We start from the raw sequence: 24095 nt of genomic DNA on the forward strand, positions 1-24095 counted from the left end.
ACAGTGGGGGAGCTGTTCTCAGCTCCATTGTCTTTTGCAGCCTCAGCTGGTGTGACTTGTATGTCTAGGTGATGAGGTTTTTTGGGGGTGACAGTGGGGTTCGTGGGGTCCAGAGCTGAAGGCCAAGAAAGAATTCTTGAAGACATCTTTGGTGCAGAAAGGTGATTTTATTGAAGCACGGGACAGGGCCCATAGACAGAAAGAGCTGCCCCAGGACCTTGAGGAGAGACTGGATATATACTACGGGGTTGGGGGAGCTAAAGTCCAGGGGAAGTTTTCAGTGAGATTTTCATATGCTAAAGAAGACTCACAGGATACCGGAGGCCTAGCTATTGTCAAGCTAAGATAGTTTTTCCCTATAGTAAATCATTAGCATTAAGACAGCAGGGAGTTCCTGGAGAAACATTTTACTCTGCCTGCCTCAAGTATTTGGCAGTGGGCTGCAGGTTACAAGGAAATTTAGTTCTATCTGCCATTTCCTTCTGCCTTTGTGTCCCACGTCACTACGGAGGGGTGATGGAGACTTAGGCCCTGCAGGACTGTGATCTTTATCAGTTAACCATTTGTTTTCCTCCTTTTATTTGTTCTTGGGCAGGGAGGAGTACCCGAGGAATATCGCAAGTATCCCACACGTATCCCACCTGGTTGGTGCTGGGGGGGTGGGGGGGTGGGGAGTGGCCTGTCAGCTTGCCTTAAGCACCTGCATCATAGAGGGCACCTGAGGAGCTAGGGCTGGAAGACCCCTTTCAAGACACTTCACTGCCACGTTCAGCACTGGGGCTGTGATATTACTGGAGACTAGTTAGCTAGACTGTCAAGCTGAAAGCCTACATGTGGTCTCTCCGGAGCTGCATTACAGGACAGCTAGACTTCTCTCTTGGCGGCCCAAGACTCCCAAGAACAAATATTCCCTGGGAACAAAGTGGAAACTTCAGTCTCAGAAATCCCATAACATCACCTTAGCTGTCCTGCATTGGGTGAAGCATCTTCAAGCTCCCTGAAATTCAAGGGAAAGAGAGACTCCACCTCTCAGTAGAAGGTGCATCAGAGAATTTATGGCCATGTTTTAAAACTGCCACAACCCCATCGTTTTAAATATCTTGATAAAAATTTAAGCCAATGGTGTTAGGGTCAGGCGTAAGGCAGGGTAAAGATAGGAGTCAGAGGCTAAAAAATTTTAGCAATCAAAGGCTTTATTTGGGAACTAAGGTCTCAGGTGAGGTTCCGTGACTCAGGGAGAGAGAGAGAGAGGAGTCAGGAAAGTCGCACCCAGGTGTGGTGGGATGGGGTTTTTAAGCTGCAGCCGTTCCGGGTTTAGGTCCGGGTGGGCCTTTTTCACGTCAGGTCGTGCTGTCGCTCGGTGATTGGTTGACCTCCAATTCGTTCTGTCACACTACTAGGGGCTTTTCATTGGGTTGCACTGGCAAGATGGCCCTTCCCTCTACTGTGGTTCCAAGGACATCCTAACAAATGGATTGGCTGATTATTTACATACTTTTCCTAACTCAGGCCACACCTCATGACAGTGGATATAATTTAATATTTTATTATAAAGGTTATGTCCAATATTTGTAAGAGTTCTTATTTTTCTACACTTCCCTCTGAATTTTCTTTGTTTGGTAATGTGCTAAGCCACAGATTGTTATGGGATTCTTCCTCTTCTTAAGTGGTAGAAATACTTTGTTCTTCTGTTGATGATGGCTACAGTAAGACCTTTGCAACTTTACTCCCTAGAGCCACTGAAGATGCTGTGACCTGAGGGAAGAGTAACTTCCAAGCAGTGTTTGATACTAAACCAACTATCATAATTACTGTAAAAAATTTGTTATTAAAACAATTTTATATATTATTACACTAATGATCTTATCATCTGAATATGCTTCCAATTTCTTCATGTCTTTTCTGATTTTCAGTTCCATATGCATCCAAAGTTTTTACATCGTTTATGAAATATGTATTTTTTAAATATAGTGAAGTGAAAATTGCTTCTGCTAATGTTACGGAACCTGGTCTGGATCATCAAGCAGAAGAACCAAATGGCACTTGGAGATCTTGGAAGGCAGGAGGTTTATTTTACATCAGTGGGCTCAGAGGAGATCGCTCCCCAGAGGTCTGAGCCCGAAACGCAAGCATGGGGGACAATTTATAGTCTGTTACTTCTGCATTAGTAGTAATTTGGCATACGTGGCAAGTGTAATGCCCGAGGTCGCGAAACCCCCCACAAGAGACCACCAGAGTCGTAAGTCAAAGCCAAGCGGCAAGGGTTGTTTATTGCAGGTTCGAACCTGGACCTCCGCGCACTCGTTGCCGGTGACGCTAAGAGGCCCTGATCAGGGTTGGTACAGCGTTTTTATAAACAGAGACAAATAGCATAGGGGAGGTTTCAGATTATGAGGGGCCTGATTAGATGATTTTAAAGTAAGGACATTTGTTGTTCTCTGATTGGGCGTCCTTTGTCTGTCCTTAGAAAAAAAGGGGAAGGGGGAAGGGGGAAGGGGAGGAATGTGTTAAGCAAGCAAGATTACAGAAGCGAGAAAATGCTGGTTAGTAAGTATTTTCATAATCTTAGGGTATAGCAAACTAAGTCTAGAAAAATTTAACGGTGCTCACATCGAACAATAGGCAAGACATACAAAATTTTAAATTCATTTTCTACAGCAAGCGGGGCAGGAAGAACCCAGAAGGGGAGTCTTTGGGCAGGGACTGGAATTCCCCTATCAGTCCTGTCAGCCATCTTATACATAATTTTTCCATATCACTAACACTTGGTTAGCCTTTGGTGTTACTGGAGCTTGAGCATACTTGATGCATGTTAAAACCCTGCCAGAGGGAAGTGAGTAAATGAAATATTTTACTGGGAAGGGTAACCAGATGGCCTTATTTTGTGATAGGTATGATAGAAATGGTGGGGATTGCTATAAAGCTTTAAAAATTTGTTTGTATTAGTCTGGTGTTGCTAGGCTCCTTAATAATGATCTTTGTTCCTTCAAGGAATGCCATAGGCAACAAGGTTTTGTCCTGTAGAGCTCTCCTGACTTTAATTTTCCTTAGGTTAATTAATTTATCCAAGATGAATTCTCAATTTCCTTTATAGTGCCTTAATAGAAATATAGAGATTACCAGAAAAGTATTCCTTTTTGAAGTTAAGAACATTGAGAGAAGTTTTATGTTTTTAAAATCATTGTTAGTATTTTCTAGCCATTAGTGGAGATTATTGCTATCTTTTTCCAAGCCAAACTCCAGAGTATATAGTAGAAGAAAAATTACCTTGATGTTACCTTGATGTGTTCACCTGCAAGCTTACTAAAATCTGCTTTAGTGCTTGAACAGAGCTCAACAATAAAATGGATCATGACAATAAAATGCTTCTTGGCTTCTTCCAGAACTTAGCACTAAAAACTTCTTCCAAATAAATCACATGCTAAGAAGCAAAATTTTAATTTTAAATCTGGATATCAATTGGTAGGGTGCCTAGCTGCGGATGTCCCTAGATCATTTTGCTTAATGTTGATTGAGAACTGGTGCCTTGGCATCTTCATTCCATCAAGTGAATTTCAGTTAGTGGATGATAAGTTCTTTCTTTTCTCAAAATATACCTGAGATTCTCAAAATGTGGTCCATCAGACCCCGGGGGTCCCCAAGATCCTTTCAATGTGATCACAGGGTCAAAGCTATTTTCATTGTAATCCTAAGAGATTATATGCATTTTCACCATGTTGACATTTGCAACTGATTGTGCAAAGGCATCGGTGCTTAAAACTGCTGGACCTTATCCCACATCAAGGCAGTGGCACCAAAATGACCTACTAGTCATTATATTTCTTCATTGCCAGGTACTCACAGCCCATGAGAAAGCAGCAAAAAATACTGATTTTATTAAATCTTTACCTTTTGAATAAATTTCTTCTTAGGATTTTGTGTGACGAAATGGGATGTACACATGAATCATTTCTGCCATATACCAAAGTAAGATGGTTGTTTTAAAGAAAAGCATGTATGTGATCACTTGGGTTACAACTAAACTAGCTGCTTTTTTAAGGGCATATCATTTTTCCTTGAATGAATGACTGACAGACACATTTTTTTTTTTAGATTTGAGAATTTGGGAGGCATTTTCTTGAAAATGAAGTGAGTTACAATAGAAAGAAGTGATGATATTTGCTGCCCAAGGTAAAAATTGTTTTCAAGTGAAAATCAGAATTTTGGAAAATGTATACCTGTACTACGAGCTTCCTAATACATACATCTTTTATGATGAGATAGGTTGCATATTAATGAATATGACTTTGGTATCATATAATGAAATGGGTCATGATTTAGAGTATCTGCATAACTCAGTGAACCAATAATTTACAAACAACCAAGGCATGATGTAACAAAATCATGCACTGGTAAGAGATCTACTGAAAGTGTAAGATAGATCGATTATTTTAATGTAATAGGACACTAATGGTTCATTTGATAAAGTTTCAGAGTCCAAATTGTAACTAACCTTTAAGAAATGACCACTTTTCCAGTCTTGGTGTATATCAAAGAAAAAAATCCACGATTATCTTAAAAAGCCACTAAAATACTCGTCTCTTTTCCAACTACATATCTGCATGGGTATGTAGTTGGAAAATGGGTTGCTAACACTATTTTTAAGTGATTTAATAAATATTTTAATATCCCTGTTTAAATTTCTAATATGACAAATATTGACGTACGAGCCACAAAAATAAATACTCTTTAGGTTCTCAATAATTTTTAAGAGCTTACAGGAAAGAGCAGAAAGCTTAAGAGCTGCTGGTATGGACAAATCTGCTTTTCAACGGGATGCCCAGGGGCATATATGTTGAAAGAGAAAACTGTCAGCACGTAAGTATTTCCCACTGGCATACGATTCAGTTATTGTCATAAATGGCCCTTGGCAGAGTATTCCAGGCCTCTGTTCTGGGCTCTTCCATCCACCAAACAGTCAGCATATGGAATTCTCAACCTCTGGCCTGAATAGCTGTGATGTCAAGACCACCAAACTTCTCTCATTTCTTTGGCAGAACACAAAAAGGGCTCTTAGGCCAAATTTGGGGAATTTACTTTGTAGTTATCTTGCTTTGTAGTTAACACTGATGATGCCCAGATCTCGGTTTTCTTTTTTTTTTTCCTCTTTTCCCTTTCTTCTTTTCCTTTCTCTTTCCATTTTTCCTTCATGTCTTTATTTTTATTTTCCCTTCTGTTTTTTTTTTAAAGGTAGCTCTCTGAGAGGTTGTGGAGATTATGATAGATAAAGATTTTTCTATATTCTTTTTTTTTTTTTTAATTTTTTTTTTTTCCAACGTTTATTTATTTTTGGGACAGAGAGAGACAGAGCATGAACGGGGGAGGGGCAGAGAGAGAGGGAGACACAGAATCGGAAACAGGCTCCAGGCTCTGAGCCATCAGCCCAGAGCCCGACGCGGGGCTCGAACTCACAGACCGCGAGATCGTGACCTGGCTGAAGTCGGACGCCCAACCGACTGCGCCACCCAGGCGCCCCTCTATATTCTATATTCTAGATCTATATTCTGGATTTTTCCATATTTCTATATGGAAATATTTCTTTCCTGAGAACATCATTCTACACCAAACAGTACACCTTGTGATCTCAAATAACTTGGTGAAAACTCTAGTTTGTAGTTCTGAAAATTAAATGGCACATGAATTGAACATTGTCTTGTGCTGTTCCTTATATAATGATATGACCAAGTCCATAAAACATACGTGCTTGAAAAGTAAAAATAAATCATTAAGAGTTTGGAAGTTCATTTTGTCCAGCAGAGAGGAAGCAAGATTGGACAAATATAAATAATTTAAAAGCTACTTTACAATCCAGTAGCAAATATCATGATCATAATTACCATCATTATCACCATTATGATCATTGTCATAGCTACCATATATAAAAGGAAATTTTGACTCAAAGCAGTCTATTCATGGAAGATAGCAAAAGTGAACATTCTATTGCATCCCAACTGGTTCTAACAAGCTGAGGTTGATAAAGAGCCATGAGCATTGAGCGACTTAGAATGACGTAGATTTATTGACTCTAACCAGAAATGCTCCTAATCCATGAACATTGTTACTTCTTTTAACCAGTCACACAGAGGCCTATATATTTGTTTCTACCTATCCACACTACTAATTTTCAATTCTTATTTAAAATAACACCACGAATACACATATACACCTCCTTTCCCACTTTCTTCCATCTAAGTATTTATAAGACTACAAGTTGACTTCTTTCAAATACCCTTTTTAATATATTTGAGTCCCAATTGGTAAAGAAGCATCTGTTAAATAAACAATCAGGTCAAAAATCAAAAACAAACATAAACATAATTTATTAAACTTTTGAGAGATGAGTTTTATAACCATATAGGAAGATATGTTTCTTGTGTACAGATTTTACAGTTTTTAAATATTTTTCACAACTATGCAAATCATTGTCATCATTATTTATATATGTTAGAAAATGCATATTGTTTTTGGAATTCTCCTCAGCAGCCGTTTCTATGGGAAAACAGACATTAGAAATGTTTTCTTAAATATTTAATCTTCATACATATTGGTGAATAAAAAGAACATAAGTATGGATTTTGAAGGAATGGGGAGAGAATGAAGAAAATTCATAACACACACACACACACACACACACACACCCCTCCAGTCTTAGTTGGATAAAGGAAAGGATTAATGTTTGTGTCTTACATTAAGGGCTGCAATTACACTTTGTGTCTAATGAATAACCAATATATTGTAGTTATTGACCAGTAGATTGTTACGTATCTGCCAGTTTTGTCCTTATCATAGATTTTTATTTGTTGTACTTTGCATTGACTTTCTTTTCCTCATGTCCAACTCTGAAAAGAATTATAAACTATACTAAAATATGATGGATAAATATTTTTGCATGAAAAGGTTGTTTGACTTGTTAACAGTAATTTTGGTTTTCAGTAAAGTCAATGAGGTATTATGTACTTTTCCCCAAGGAAGATTGTTTCTATCCCATGATACTTCATTAAATCATGCCATTTACAGCTCTAGGAGACAGGCAAACACTGCAGAGAGCTGAATCTTTATTTAAGCAGAAAATACAGGTGTGATCACGGTTGAAGACTAAAAGAATAGAATGTCTTTTAATTAAAGCATGCATCAATGTTCCTCATTTTTGTTTCTGAAATATCTGAACATTGTCAAAGCACTGGTTTGATTTGCTCTTTTGAAAGCTAGTGACATAGAGAATAAATATTTCTGAGTCGTGCTAGAGGCAAAGAAAGAGAGGCAATACAGGATGGAGAAAAAAGTGGTGGCCTTCTACTCATTTTCATGATGATCCTGGCTTCCTGAATGACTTGGGTCAGAGATTATATATTTCTTGATCTTTGTTTTTCTCATCCATAAAGTGGGGATGGGTCAACATCTCTGGATGCTTTCCAAAGTCTGTTCTGTCCACCAAATTCTATAAAACTGAACTGCCATGTTTCTTGTTTTTTACACAATTTAGTTTTCGTGGCATGTGCATAGTTGAAGCTTGTATGGAGAGTTGAGTGTCAGGAAGGTCTTCTTTCTCTAAGTCAACACATTACTGGAGCTCCTGGGTTGAATATAGAAAGTAATATTTTTTTTAATTTTTTTTTTCAACGTTTATTTATTTTTGGGACAGAGAGAGACAGAGCATGAACGGGGGAGGGGCAGAGAGAGAGGGAGACACAGAATCGGAAACAGGCTCCAGGCTCTGAGCCATCAGCCCAGAGCCCGACGCGGGGCTCGAACTCACGGACCGCGAGATCGTGACCTGGCTGAAGTCGGACGCTTAACCGACTGCGCCACCCAGGCGCCCCTAGAAAGTAATATTTTTACATAGATACCCAATGCAGCCAAACTGCACACCGTAATGATACAGACTCTCACAATGGTTAAATAAACTGAGGAAATTGTTTTGCAAATGAGCTTTTTGCCATTTTCTTTTTTTAAAAAAATGTTTATTTTTAAGAAAGAGAGAGCACGTGAGCAAGTGGGAGAAGAGCAGAAAAAGTGGGAGACAGAGGATTGAAGCAGGCTCTGTGCTGAGAGCAGAGAGCCTGATGTGGGGCTGGAACTCATGAACTGAACTGTGAGATCATGACCTGAGCCAAAGTCAGACGGCTTGACTGGCTGAGCCACTCAGACACTCTGTCGTTTTCTATTCTCCCTCTGCAATCTGAATTCCTCTCTATGAATATCTTTGAAATTTAAGTCAAATGTAATTAACAAAAAATTTGAAATAAAGAAGCAGATTAAATTTATCATTTGCATAACTTGCTCTCAACTGCAATAGATGTAACAAAAGCTGAGCCTTTGTAAGGTGAGAACTTCTGACTCTTAAAAAACAGCTTGCAGGTTCATTTACTTAATAGATTATGTTGATCACTTACCCCAGAAAACTGAGGCAGTTGGGGCACCTGGATGGCTCAATTGGTTAAGCATCCAACTTTGGCTCAGGTCATGATTTTGCAGTTCGTGAGTTCAAGCTCCATGTCAGGCTCTGTGCTGACAGCTCAGAGCCTGGAACCTGTTTCAGATTCTGTGTCTCCCTCTCTCTGCCCTTTCCCTGCTCATTCTCTGTCTCTCTCTGTCTCAAAGAATAAATAAACATTTAAAAAGAAAGAGAAGAAAGGAAAAGAAAACTGGGGCAGTTTTACAAAACAGGCTGCCTTCCTCCCAGGCCTCACCTGCTATACTCTACCCAACCCTGGCCTAGAGCCCCAAAGCAAGCAACAGCGCCCCCAGGCTTGTGGGGCAGGAACTGCACTGTTTTCTGAAGCAGTGTTAGATGAACCAGAACATGGCGGATGGTCTTTCTCTTCCTTTTGGGCCAATACTTGGTAACTCAGGCCACGGAATCCTGGGTCTAGATAGGTCTGTATATGAAGACTTCTTTGGTCTTGCAAAAAATTAAGGAACTCAGAATGGAATCCATCTCCTTCTATAATCATCCTGTTGCTCTGATTCAGATGCACTTCCTCCAGACATCACTAGCATGTTTATAGACACGCATGCACTGAGGATGCATTAATATTTCCAGAAAAAGGAAAAAATTGGGGTTTGACTATTACTTTTTTTTAATGATACCTTTTAAAATATGAACTCTGAGTGATAATGATGTATCAGTGTAGGTTCGTCAGTTGCAACAAATGTACCAGTCTGGCAGGGGATGTTGATAATGGGAGAGGCTATGTGTGTATGGTGGGGGCAGAGGTTGTATGGGAAATCTCTATATCTTCCACTCAATTTTGCTGTAGACTTAAAATTGCACTAAAAAACCTTAAGTCTATTTAAAAAAACCCAGGATCTTATATGTTTTTTCCACCAGCACTTCTGATGAATCTGAAACATACAAAGAAGATGAATTCTACTGCACATAATTAGCTTGTGAAATAGAAGATAAAATGAACATCTTTATAGAAATGACAAAAACCTTTATACTAGAGCCTCTCACTTCCACAGGGCATTCAATTAATTATGAGCTAGGAACAAATAATACTTTTCATAGTATCTTGACATTTATCCGGATGCATTGTTTTATAAACAACATTACTCACTCAGTCTTTCTGTTCTGCCTTTATTACACGGTGATCTTATAATTCTAAGTGAGAAATGTTCACATTAAGAACTTGGCAGATTTACAACTGAGTTTTATACAGATTTTTAGGTTGTCATTTGATAATAAAAAAATGACATCTTTGATCTTTGGTCACATTCTTTGGTTTACCCTTCTATATTATTTTTGTTCACTGTATTTTAAATTTTGTATTAGATATTAACTGCACAAGAAAGAATTTTAGTAGAACATGTATAAACATGTATTTAGTAGAATTTAGTAGAAGGACAATATAGTAAACACTTTTGTATTATATGCCCCTTTCACTTTTTTTTTTTTAATTTTTAAAAAGTTTATTATTTATTTTGAGAGAGACAGAGACAGCACAAGTAGGGAAGAGTCAGAGAGAGAGGAAACAGAGAATTCCAAGCAGGATCCATGCTGCCAACGCTGAGCCTGACGTGGGGCTCAAACTCACAAAACTGCAAGATCATGACCCGAGCTGAAACCAAGAGTCAGACGCTTCACGGACCGAGGCACCCAGGGACCTCACCCCTCCCTACGCTTAATCTCCTTCTGAAACTCATGGTTTAGAATTAAGTTAATTATTCTCTTTTTTGTCTTTATGGTTTTGCCATGTGTCTATACCTCTAAACAACACACACAGTTGACCCTTGAACAACATATATTTGAATTGCATGGGCCCACTCATATGAGAATTTTTTGAACAAATACAGTACGGTATGGTAAATGTACTTTCTCTTTCTTATGATTTTCTTAATAACACTTTTCTCTAGCTTATTTTATTGTAAGAACACAGTATGTAATACACATAACATATAAAATACATGTTAATCAAATGCTTATGTTATTGCTAAGGTTTCTGGTCAACAATAGGCTATTAATTGCTAAGTTTGGGGGGAGTCAAAAATTATATTAGCATTTTGAACTGTGCAGAAGCTCAGTGCCCCTACCCCCTGCAATGTTCAAGGGCCAATCGTAATTTAATTTTGCATGATTTGGAATCTACATATAGATGGAAACATACTGTAAGTTTTCTTTGGAGACTGCTTTCCTCACTCAACACTGTACCCGTGCAATTTATCTATGTGATTCATGTAGCTGAAATGCATTAAATTCCAGTTCATGTGAATATATACAACAAATATATGGCTACACTACTATTTATCTGTAGTCCTAGAACTGAACATGTAGGTTTCCTGAGTTTTTCCTATAACAGACAATGCTGTTGGCAACAAGATTTACAGTCTCTGATGCTCAAGACCTTTTTCAGAAATATTCCTAGAAGTGCATTTTAGGGCACAAGGAATGCATTTCTTCAACATCACTTGGTAAACCAAAATGTTTCCCCAAGTACATGTACCAATATACATTGCATCAGTAGAGATGTGATCAAATGGAGCATAATATTGTCACATTCTAAAATATCAGCAATTTGGAGGCTGCAAAATGGTGTTCTCACCATGACTTTATTTTTTTCTGAATTCTAATGATACCAAGAATATTTTTGTATGTTTATTATTGGCTATTTGACTTGCTTTTAAACATCAAGTGCCTATTTTTCTATTGGATTCTTAAAATTCTAACATGAATTTTTATTGCATGAAATGCACAATTTGTACAGTTGGATCCGTTGTTACAAGGCATACATCCCTGTAACTCACATTACTATCAATATAGAAAATATTTGGTCCCTAAAAGTTTCCTGTCTTCTTTCTCAGTTGACCCTCCCTCCATCCCAGAGGCATCCACTGATTTAACTTCTATCATCATAGACTAATTTTACCTATTAGAGAATTTCAAATAAGCAAAATCATCGTATGCTGTGTAGTTTTTTATGTTTGGCTTTTTTCATTGAGCAAAATATTTTTGAAATTCATTAAAATTGTTGCATCTCTTGGACTTTTTTTTTTTTTTTTTTTTTTTGCTAAGCAGCCTGTTTACCTGTATTCCTGTTAATGGACATTTGGATGGCTTCCAGTTTTAGCTATTATGAATAAAGTTGCTAGGAAAAGGCTTATACAACTTTTGATAGGTAGAAGTGTTTTAATGTCCTCCTCTGTTAATTTTAATATCTGGGTAAGTTCTGGGTTGGTTTCCATTGACTGACTAGTCTCCTCATTATGAGCTGTGTTCTCTTGCCTCTTTGCATATCTTGTAATCTTGATTGGATGCCAGGCATTATGAATGTTACCTTGTTGGTTGATGGAAATTTTTGTATTTCTATTGCTTCCCTTGAGCTTTGTTTTGCGATGTAGCAAAATTACTTGAAATAGTTTTCTCCTTTTGGGTCTTACATTTATGATTTGTTAGACAAGTCTGGAACAGTGCCTACTCTAGGCTAATTATTCCTCTCTACCAAGACAAGATCTTTCTGAGTACTTTCCCCAGGGCCCCATGAATTGTGAGTTTTTCCAGCCTGGCTGGTGGAAACAGACATTTTTCCCAGTCCTGCATGAGGACCAGTCACTGTTCCCTCTACTTGTTTTGATGGTTCTTTTCCAAACTTCCAGAAGTTTCCTCACAGGCCTGCTAGATACTCCAAGGGGCCCTCTGTAGGTTTCCAGGGTTCTCTCTGTGCAGCTCCCTCTTCTCTGGCACTCTGCCCTATGAACTACTGGCCTCCTTGGACTCTTAGCTCCATCTTCTCCGCTCAGGAGGTCTGCCTCGGTTTCTACTCCCTGCTGCACAGCCTAGAAACTCTCTCAGGCAGTAAGCTGGAACAACTGTAGGGCTTGCCTGCTTTGTTTCCCACCTCTCAGAAATCACTGTCCCCCTACCCCACCACCCAATATTCAGTGTCTTGAAAACTGTATTTTGTCTTTGGGGGGGGATTGTTTCATGTGGAAAATAGATCTTGTCCCTGTTATTCTACTTTGACCAGACATTACCGATATTCTGAATTGTACTTTTGTCTGTCACTCTGGGAGGATTTTACCTGCCAGGGTAGGGGGCCATTGTTAAATCCAGGATACATGAGAAGTGTTCCTTTCTTTAAAGAGTGGGAGAAGTGGCTAAAAGGAGACCGAGCGGAAAGAGAAAAAGAACGACACCTGGGTGGCACCCCTTGTCAGGATGGTCAAGGGTGAGGAACATTTCCAGGGGTTCTTTGTATGCTCTGTATCAAGAAGACATCCTTCCCTGCTCAGCATCTGTTAGCATCGCTTTTTGTTCTGGTCTCTATTGAGGTTTGGAGGCTTAGAGAAGGTCCAATAGTTCACAAGAGGAAATAAGGCTGCAAAAAGAATAACTCTCATTATAGCTGGGCACATGGTGGGAGTTAAACTTTTTATCGAGCTGTTAACCTATCTGAATACCTGGGGGTTGTAATGGGGTTCTTCACACAAAAGCAGCTGCCACACCCCACAATAGCGTTGGTTCCATGTGATGTAAGATGAACAGTCTGAAATGAGCAGGCTGACTCATTGGGGGGTTCTCTGTTACATAGGGTTTGTTGGAGGGGAAGTCCATGTCATGGTCCACAGTAGTGACCTCTTGTGAAAAGCCTTTCAGACACGAGCCGGCTGAAACAGGGCTGCTTTGTAAAGTGCACTGAGAGCACTTTACCAGAGCTGGTGCAGAATTCCAGCAGTTCTGTGAAGTCCTGCCTCCAGCTCCCAAATCCCTGAATATCTCCCATGTCTGATCCAACTATTTGATCCTCTTTACTTCATTATAGGGATGTTAGAAATATAGTGCCTCTTGCAGTTTACAGGTTGAGTTAAACCAATGACACTAAGATCCTAGGATAATGCACTAAAATTTTTTTTTAATGTTTATTCATTTTTGAGAAAGAGAGAGACAGAGTGTGAGCAGGGTAGGGGCAGAAAGCAAGGGAGACACAGAATCCAAAGCAGGATCCAGGCTCTGAGCTGTCAGCATAGACCTGAACCCCAGGCTCAAACCCACGAACCGTGAGCTCATGGCTTGAGCCGAAGCCTGACACTCAACCGACTGAGCCAGCCAGGAGACTGTAGGGCAATGCATTTAAACGTGGGGTATTGGAACAAGAAAGGTAATGCAGAGCAATCTCCATAAGTTTGAGAGAAAGGCAAAGCATGGGGCTAATGGTGCATTTTGAACTCACAGAAACTTGTTTTTCCTTAATAAATCCTTTATAATCTCTCTTCTAAATCATGGCATAAAACTAGTACCTTTCTTAATTTGTAAAATATTTACATTTGATCCTTCTTAATTTGAAAATAATCTTCTAAGGGTTCTGGCAGGTTTGGCCAAGGACGTGTGAGGTCCAGGTGGATGGCACACAGTGGGCATCAGCATCCTCTCGTTCCTGAGACATCCCTGAAACAGGAGTGTGGTTCCAGTGGATGCAGAGGAAGAGCAGCCCGCAGACTAATTGGCATGCAGGGGGAGCAGGAGCGGCCAAATGACTTACAAGGGATCCGCTGTGTCCTAACAGCTCTAAAGACTTTCTGCAGACCCGGGCAAGGCGGTGCAGGCTGTGTTTGGAGAAGCTCAGACAGGAAGCCAGTTAGCAGCATGGCAGCTGCTTGATTCAAGAGCGTTGTTTGGTAGAAAAGAAGGAAACAAATGAGAAAACTGTAAATTGACTATAAACTCTATTTGCTTCTCTGCAGAAGGGGAAGAAAAATATCATTGAACAGTCCACCAGTGAAGGGTCTGCCCCATCTGCTACATGTGTATACAAAGTACCTCACTTCAACTCATCACAGCCTATTACTGACCATTCTTTTTAGCAGCTTAATCTTCATTTCCGTGCATGCGGACTTGCCCTCACGCTGAGGGTTATTTATCTTTCTTCACATCACTTCTTCATACCCATAATGATGGCAGAGTATTTTACACTTTAAATATATTTTATACATATATACATGATATCATTAGAATATCATAGAACCTTGAGAAACCTATCTTACTGTTCAGTGATTAAAAATGCTAGTAGTAACATTTTAACTTTTTCTTTAAGAAGGAGATGTAAAAATGTTTTTAAGTCTCCAATAAGTTTTGGAAAGCAGACAAATTGCTACGAAAGTGTCATCTACCTGTGATTGGTTCCATTACCATCCAGCATATTAATTTCTCTAAAAAACGAGGACAGAGAAAAAAGAGAAACAAGCCCAGGCAGGTGGAAAATTTCTCTTTCTTTTCTAGTTTTTGTTTCTTTTGAAAATTTGTAAGATTCTCCTTCAGAACTTTCTGTCCCAATGTACTTTATCTTATTTGTACGTGGAAACATGTTGTCTTACTCTTTCTCATTTGCCTCTAATGAGAAAATAGATTTTTTTTCGTTTTCCTTCTCTTGCTAGATTCTTTCTTAATGTGCCACATGGCTGGAAACCGAGCTATCCCAGCCTGAGTGGCAGGGCCCGGTCTGTGGACGGATTGGTGCCTGCAGGGTGGCCCGCCGACAGTGAAGCTTCTTGTACTCCTGCTTTTAGGTAATTTGGCCTTATTAAAGTACCTGGGGTATTGTCTGTTGGGGAACTGCCCTTGGCAGGCCCCCTAGGAAAAGAACCATTAGGGAAGAAAATAAGGTTCCGCAAGAAATTGTGCAGCCTTACGTTTAGCCCTTGCCATCCCCTATAGAGACTCCTCTACGTACAGGAAGGATAGCCTCATACATTTGCCAGCAAAGAGGGTCTGTAAAGGAGAGACATAAGGATTTGAAAGCCTCACTCCGGCAACTAAGGAGTGTATCTCTGGGCACAGGTGACTTCAACCCCTAGGCCCACCTGGCCCCCCGGAGCCATTCCAGATGGTGACTGAACCTAGTTGGTTAAGCTACAGAATGGTTCATTGGTTCCTAGGTGCATTGTCTCTCTGAGAATGTATGAGGCATAGGTTTCTAAGGCTTTTTCAGCCCCTTTCTGGCACCTCGGACTGAGGCAAACACATTGTTCTGGCCTCATGTGGTTAGGAGGTCATGTCCCTGTAACTGTTCCACTTGAGGTGTTGAGAAATGGAGGGTCTTTCACGAGAACAGCAAAGCAAATGCTCTGCAGATGATAGATAAACGCAGACGCATAGTGGAATAATGTAAGAAATTAATCTATAATCAAAGGGTATGCGGGAAAGCTAGGGGAAAATCACCATGTTATTTCTTAAAGGTCGTGTATACATAGGAACGTTTTCAAAATTAGGTAATGTGAGAAAAACATAGATGACATACGCTACAAGGAAATCACTAGCAAATATAATGCCACGTTTTGCTGCAATAATCGGCTGGTTCAACACACTGCTGTTGTCTGTGTCCATTTTTACTTTTTGTTTTTATTTTAGTTTTGTTTTATTTTCACTTTTTCGCCGATGCTGTTCATCCTTTGGGAACCCCTGGACCCGCTGGAGCTGAACTCCGGCACCACATATAATGCTAAGCACCTTACATGGATTATTTCATGTAATCTAAACACAAACCTATCAGGTAAGTGTAATTATTTCCATTTCACGGAAGGCAGAATTGTGGTTCCAAGAGTCCAAGTTCTGAATGCACATGGTCACACAGGGTGCAGTCATCATTTGAAAGTAACCAATCTGACTCCAAAATCCATACTCCTAAAATGGCATACCAAGATCTAAAACTTGTTCTGCAAATATTGAAATTTATTTTCTTCCTTCACACATGCAATTTCTGTTTGTTATAGATGGTATGGAAATCTGTATTCAGTTATATAGTGAAACAAGAAGCAAATGCTAATTTTCCAATCTTTTCCTCCTGTGTTTCAACATTTATTGAAATTAATTTCTCTCTCAGTAGCAGAACTAGGACTGGAAAGTATATGCTTTTGGCAGAAACAGCCATTTGTCTTATTCTCGTGTTTCTGTTAACAACGGAAAGAATCTTTGCTCAATCACTCAGGGGAAAATCAAGATAAAGCTTTTTGGGATGTTACTACTGATTTACAATGCTGATGTGATTTGCAAACATCCAAACATCTTGGATCTGTCTGGCTTTAGAGACAATTTCTCCTGTTTTGCATCTCTTGGAAAACATACTAGTCTAAGTGCTCAAGAGAGTACATTCTGGATTTTGTTTGACTTTTGAATTTTTTCACACGGAAATATCTTGTGTTTAGAATTTATTGATCAAAACTAAGTGTTTCAGAGGACTTCCAAACTTGGTAAGCTGAAGGTCTGTTTGTAAAATTCCCCTGTAGTTCTAACTGTAAGCTAGCATTGTGGATAAGTGCCTTTAGATCAGGGGTCACTGACATGGGGGCCCATGGCCTTTAGCGGGTCCCAGCTCAATTGTCTACAACAATTGTTTTTCAAAATACCAAAAGAATTCCTGAAAGGTTGTAGATCCACTGCTGTGGATGACTTCTAATGTCACTTTCAACAAAATTACTTGCTTTTATAACTTCCATTCGTTACTTATTTTTTCTGTATATTTCATATACAGTGTATCTATTTAGTAACTAAAGTGCACTAAATTTTCCTGAAGTTTAAGTCTTAACCCTTACTCAGTTATTTCAGACTCCCTACTGTGCTAGACATTGTACCAAACAAAGCTGTGTCCTCTTGGATTGAATCAGGTCACTCCACTGCCCAGCACTATGGCATCCTGTATTTTTCTTTCTTTATTTATTTTTTTTAATTTTTTTTCAACGTTTATTTATTTTTGGGACAGAGAGAGACAGAGCATGAACGGGGGAGGGGCAGAGAGAGAGGGAGACACAGAATCGGAAACAGGCTCCAGGCTCTGAGCCATCAGCCCAGAGCCTGACGCGGGGCTCGAACTCCCGGACCGCGAGATCGTGACCTGGCTGAAGTCGGACGCTTAACCGACTGCGCCACCCAGGCGCCCCTGCATCCTGTATTTTTCCACTACCACGTGCATCATGCTTTGTAGTTATGGACAAGTCAAGAGCATGGGTTTGAGATCTCAGCTTGGTTCTAGATGGGGTGAGGATAGAAAGAGAAATACAGCCTGATCTCCACCCGCAGAATAGAGAAAGGGAGGACCATTCCTGAAACCACTTACTTAAATGCTGTGGGAGATGAAGAAAAGAGGAAGGGAGAGTGAGCAGCAGAAAAGGAAAACTCCATGGAGACCAGACTTGGGGAAGGTTTTGTGGCAAGACAACAGGGAAGGGTCAGCTGAAGAGCCAGGTCAACAAGAAAGATGAGGAAGACCCCGTGATGCAGAGACCGCTACAAGGATAGCAGAAGAGTCTACGGAATTTTCCCAGTTGCGGTGACGCCTCCTACTCTCCTACAGAATACAAACAAGTGCTTTGCCCAATGGCAGGATTGAGTGGAAGAAAGGCTGGAGTTAGAACCAGTACTAGAGTGACGTGGGATAGCTCTAGAACAAGAAAGGGCTGCAAAGCCAGGATTTATGATGGAGGAGGGATTTATGAAAAGAAAAAAGAGCAGCTCTGAGATCAATAGCAGCCCTCTGAATCATGTCCTTCTAGCATAAGATGCCCAGTGGCAGAAGGGCACAGGAGTGCCAGACCTGTGTGCTGCACAGGACAAGATGCTAAAAGAAATTGCACAATAGTAGCTAAGCAAACACCCTACTATAAAGAGAGGAAATATCTCTCAGCCAAGCTGTATCCATCCCTCAGGGGACTTATGGGAGCCCAAATGAGGGCTGTCCATGGCAAAAGCAAGGCCAACCAAGAAGTACCAGGTGAAGAGTACAGAACGGTTCCAAAACCAAGATGGGGCCCAGCATATTCCTCAATAGCCACCTAACATCTACATAAGAGGAGCACTTGGTGTGCAAGGGTGTGCCTCAGGACAATCCCAGGTGCCCCAGGTCCCCAAGGGAGCAGCCTGAGTGGGCTGTGGGCCCAGTTTGGCAAAGGAAGCAACATAGAAGTAGCAGCAGCTGCAGCAGTAAAGAGAAGGGGCACTCCATGTTGGGGGTGGAGCCGATGTCAGAGGTGGGAGACCAGCTCACCTATCCATCTGGCCCCAGAATCTGTCCCTGTAGCATCTGCACAGATATTAATCCTTGGACCCAGTGCCAAGTCAGGAACTACCAGAGCTAAGGTAGTGAATTTTTTCGGGACATTATGACAAAGTAAAAGTTTACACATGAATTTTCAATGAAGCATATCAGATAGTTATTAGAATTTTTCAGAGTTTAGAATTTCTGGTTTTAAAAACTGCTATGACACTGAAGAGTAAATATTCATAGACTTTGAAAAAGACATTAAATTTTTAAAATCATCACATTCTCGGACACCTGGGTGGCTCAGTTGGTTAAGCATCTGACTCTTGATTTCGGCTGAGGTCATGATCTCACAGTTGTGAGATCGAGCCCCAGGGCTCTGTGCTGAGCGTAGAGCCTGCTTAGGATTCTCTCCCTTCTTTAATTTTAATTCTCTCCCTCCCATTAAATTTTTTTTATAATTCACGATACAAGAATACAATGCATAAACAGACGTTTTAAATTATACACAAATAATGAGGCCATTTTCTGTTTCTTGAACAGGTTACTGAAAATGTCACAAGCACTAAAATGCCATTATATAAATGTACATTGAAAATTAAACTCACAGTTAAACAAAACTGATTTCCATGAAGCGTCAAATCTTTTTAAAAAAAATATTCTGCCAGACTCATCAGCTGTAAAGGTGTACTAAAATTTATACTTTGGAACAATTTATTAGAAAACTACCCCAATGTTGTCACAGCCAAAAATATACCCTTAATAATTGCATCAGGAAAATCATGTTTCAAAATTAAAAATTATCAAAAGTTAGTTACAATCATGAATTTTCCAAGAGTGACTGACATCACTTTAAGTTATATCAATTCAAAAGGAAATTGTTAAAGGAAGAATGACCTACTAACTGAATTTGCAGAAAATCAAGCCATAAAAAACTCATGATCAATCAAGACATCATATTAATAGAGCATTACTTTTTGTACTGTATGGAATTCTAACACCAAAAATCATAATTTTTTAGTTTATTGTGTTACTTATGTATCATAATTACCCATATTACATTTTGTAAGTAATAAAATATTTTTAAAGAAAATAACCTTACATTTTAGTATCTTTAACTGCATTTTTTTCCCTGCACTTTGAACACAGGTACCCACGTTTTAATCTGTACTGCATATCATGTAGCTGCACTGGGCGTAAGGTTCCTCTCCATAAGCACAGGCTCTCATAATGTCACTCAGCATTTCAGTTAGCATTTCTACTCTCTGAGGAAGGAGGCCAGATGATCTTTACAGCATCTCCAAAATGTTAATTTTTCCATTTTAATTATAGAATGGTTGTTGAGATGGTCAAAAGGCAAATTTCTTTATCCACAGTGTACTCTCAGAACATCTGACCTTTCTTCCAAAAGCAAGATTGAAGAAGAAAGTGATAGTAGATATGGCATAATTTATGACATGCTGGTGAGGGGGAAGACAGTAGAAATAGGTAGAGGAGGTACAAACTTCTATTCAATTAACATGCTCTTCCCCAACGAGAGTGCAGGTTATGGAGCAGAGCCAACCTCGCCCGTCTATATAGAAGGAAAGAGTTTTGTATGTGAAGAAGCACACAGATCCTTTGGCTCTGAACGGTAGCATTCTCATGTAAAACAAGCAAGTGCTACTAATGTTTCTGTCTGCAGAATATTCACTGTCATATATATTATCACAGTCATATTTCTAGGACAAGGAAGTCGTTTAGTTTTCTACTATTTCTAGGTGAAAAACAGAGTTATGAGGAGCATTTTTGCACATAAAGAATTCTGAATTATTTTTAATTCTCTTGATAAAAATGAGGATTACAATTCACAGAGCTCCACAGTTTCATTAAGTGCCAGCTGATGGATGCCAATTCCCCCACGGTCTTATTCCCCTTCTTTTTCTGTTTGGAAGCCTCTTGACTCCTGCGAGGCTAGACAATGAAAATATATGACTAAATTGTTTAAGCGGAATTTTCAAATTTCAGTGCTATATATTGTTTTGTTAGCAAGACATTTCTTTCCATTAGTAGAATTCATAGTAGGAAACTGGTGAATATTTCACTTTGTTTTTGCTGTTGCTTTTGTTGTTGTTGTTGTTGTGTTTTAAGGTTTTATTTAAATCCCAGTTAGTTAACATCTATCATAATATTAGTGTCAGAAGTAGAATTTAGTGATTCATGACTTACGTACAACACCCAGTGCTCATTGTATCATGTGCCCTCCCTAATACCCATCACCCATTTAGCCCCTCACCAGCCCACCTTCCCTCCAGCAACCTTCCATCTGTTCTCTATAGTCAAGAGTCTGTTTTATGGTTTGCCTCTCTTTTTCCCCCCTATGTTCATCATCAATTTTGTTTCTCACATTCCACCTATGAATGAAATCATATGGTATTTGTCTTTCTCTGACTGACTTATTTCACTTAGCATAATATACTGTAGCTCCATCCATGTTGTTGCAAATAGCAAGATTTCATTCTTTTTGATGTCTCAGTAATATTCCATTGTGTGTGTGTGAATGTGTTTGTGTGTGTGTGTGTGCATGTATGTATATATATACCACATCGTTATCCATTTATCAGCTGATGGACATTTGGGCTCTTTCCATAATTCGACTGTTGTTGATAATGCTACTATAAACATCTGGATGCATGTGTCCCTTCAAATCAGTATTTTTGTATCCTTTGGGTAAATACCTAGTAGTGTAATTTGCTGGATCATAAGGTAGTTCTATTTTTAACTTTTTGAGGAACCTCCATACTCTTTTCAAAAGTGGCCACACCAGTTTGCATTCCCACCAGTAGTGCAAGAGGGTTCTCCTTTATCCACATCCTCGCCAACATCTGTTGTTTCCCGTGTTGTTAGTTTTAGCCATTCTGAGAGGTGTGAAGTGATATCTCATTATGGTTTTGATTTGCATTTCCCTGATGATGAGTGATGTCCAGCCTCTTTTCATGTGTCTGTTGGCCATCTGGATGGATTCTTTGGAAAAATGTCTGTTCTTGTCTTCTGCCCATTTCTTAACTGGATCATTTGTTTTTTTAGTGTTGAGTTTTATAAATTCTTCATAGATTTTTAACATTAACCTTTTATCAGATATTTCATTTGCAAATATCTTCTCCATTCCAAAGTTTGCCTTTTAGTTTTGTTATTTCCTTTGCTATGCAGCTTTTTATCTTGATGAAGTTCATTTTTGCTTTTGTTTGTTTTGCCTCCTGAGACATGTCTAGTAAGGAGTTGCTATGGCTGATGTCAAAGAGATTACTGCCTGTGTTCCCCTCTAGGATTTTGATGGTTTCCTGTCTCATAAAGGTCTTTTATCCACTTTGAATTCATTTTTGTATATGATGTAAGAAAGTGGTCCAGTTTCATTCTTTTACATGTTTTCCAAATGTCATTTGTCAAAGACATTATCTTTTCTCCATTAGATATTCTTTCCTGCTTTGTCGAAGATTACTTGACCATAGAATTGTGGGTTTATTTCTGGGTTTTCTGTTCTATTCCATTGATCTGTGTGTCTGTTTTTGTACCAGTGCCATTCTGTTCTGATCACTACATGTTTGATAACTTGAAGTGTGGAATTATGATGTCTCCAGTTTTGCTTTTCTTTTTCAAGATTGCTTTGGCTGTTTGGGGACTTTTGTTTAGGATTGTTTGTTCTAGCTCTGTGGTATTTTGATAGAGATTGTATTAAAAGTGTAGATTTCTTTGGGTAGTATAGACATTTTAGCAATATTCATTCTTCCAATTCATGAGCATGGAATGTTTTCTCATTTCTTTGTGAACTCTTCAGTTTCTTTCATAAGTGTTCCATAGTTTTCAGATATTTTACCTCTTTGGTTAGGTTTATTACTAGGTATCTTATAGTTTTTGGTGCAATTGTAAATGGGTTCAACTCCTTGATTTCTCTGTCTGCTGCTTCATTATTGGTGTATAGAAATGCAGCAGATTTCTGCACATTGATTTTGTATCCTGTGATTTTTACTGAATCATGTATCAGTTCTAGCAATTTTTTGGTAGATTCTTTCAGGTTTTCCACATAACCTATCATGCCATCTGTGAATAGTGAAAGTTTGATTTCTTTCTTGACTGTTTGGATGCCTTTTATTTCTTATTGTTTTCTGATTGCTGAGCTTAGGACTTGTAGTACTAAATTAAATAACAACAGTGAGGGGCTCCTGGGTGACTCTGTCAGTTAAACATCCAACTCTTGATTTCTGCTCAGGTCATGATCTTACAGTTCATGGGTTCAAGCCCTGCTTCAGGCTTTGTGCTGACAGCACGGAACTTGCTTGGGATTCTCTCTCTTCAACTCTCTCTGCCCCTCCCCTGTCTCTCAAAAATAAATAAGTAAACTTGAAAAAAAAAATGTTGAGAGTAGGCATCTCTGTCTTGTTCCTGGCTGTACAGGAAAAGCTCTCAGTTTTTCCCCATCGAGGATGATACTAACTGTGGTTCTTTCTGTTATAGTCTTTACAATATAGAGGTATCCTCCCTCTATCCCTACTTTGTTGAAGGTTTTCATCAAGAATGGCTTCTATACTTTGTCAAATGCTTTTTCTGCATCTATTGAGAGGATCATATGGTTCTTATCTTTTCTTTTATTAATGTGGTATATCATGTTGATTGATTTGTGAATATTGAACCACTCTTGCCACCTAGGAATAAATCCCATTTGATTGTGGTGGATAATTCTTTTAATGTACTGTTGGATTTGATTTGCTAATGTTTTGTTGAGAATTTTTACATCCATGTTCATCAGGGATATTGGCCTATAGTTCTCTTTTTTAGTGGGGTCTTTGTCTGGTTTTATAATTAAGGCAATTCTGACTTCATAGAATAAGTTTGCAAGTTTCTTTTCCATGTTTATTTTTTGGAACAGTTTGAGAAGACTAGGTATTAACTCTTATTTAAATGTCTGGTAGAATTTCTGGGAAGCCATCTGGCCCTAGATTTTTGTTTGTTGGGGGATTTTTTAATATGATTCAATGCCATTAAATTGGGCAATCTGGAAGAAATGGAATAATTCCTGCAAACACATAAACTACCAAAACCAAAACAAGAAGAAATAGAAAACTTGAGCAGACCAATAACCAGAAACTAAATTAAATCAGTAATCAAAAATCTCCAAACAAACAAAAGTCCAGGGCCAAATGCCTTTGGTGTTGCTTTAAAAAAAAAAAAAAAAAAAAAAAAAAAGGAAGAAGAAGAAGAAAGAGAAACCTGGCAGGTACAGATTTTCCAAAGATTACTGAACTGCTGAAATTTAAGCAGAATTAAACACGATGGTTATTTTAAAAATAATACATGAGTCCATGAATTAAAAATAAATATTTTAGTTAATGATTTCAGTTGGCTCTGCTAACACTCTCTACCAAATGTAATTACTTTTGGAGTCATTCCAAATGGCTTTCCTTCTGATTAAAAAAAATGCAGTGCTCGGGGTGCCTGGGTGGCTCAGTTAAGCGTCCAACTTCGGCTCAGGTCATAATCTCACAGTTGGTGAGTTTGAGCTCTGCGTCGAGCTCTGTGCTGACAGCTCAGAGCCTGGAGCCTGCTTCGCATTCTGTG

This window comes from Leopardus geoffroyi, chromosome B4 (genome assembly GCF_018350155.1).
Source record: "Leopardus geoffroyi isolate Oge1 chromosome B4, O.geoffroyi_Oge1_pat1.0, whole genome shotgun sequence".
NCBI lineage: Eukaryota > Metazoa > Chordata > Mammalia > Carnivora > Felidae > Leopardus > Leopardus geoffroyi.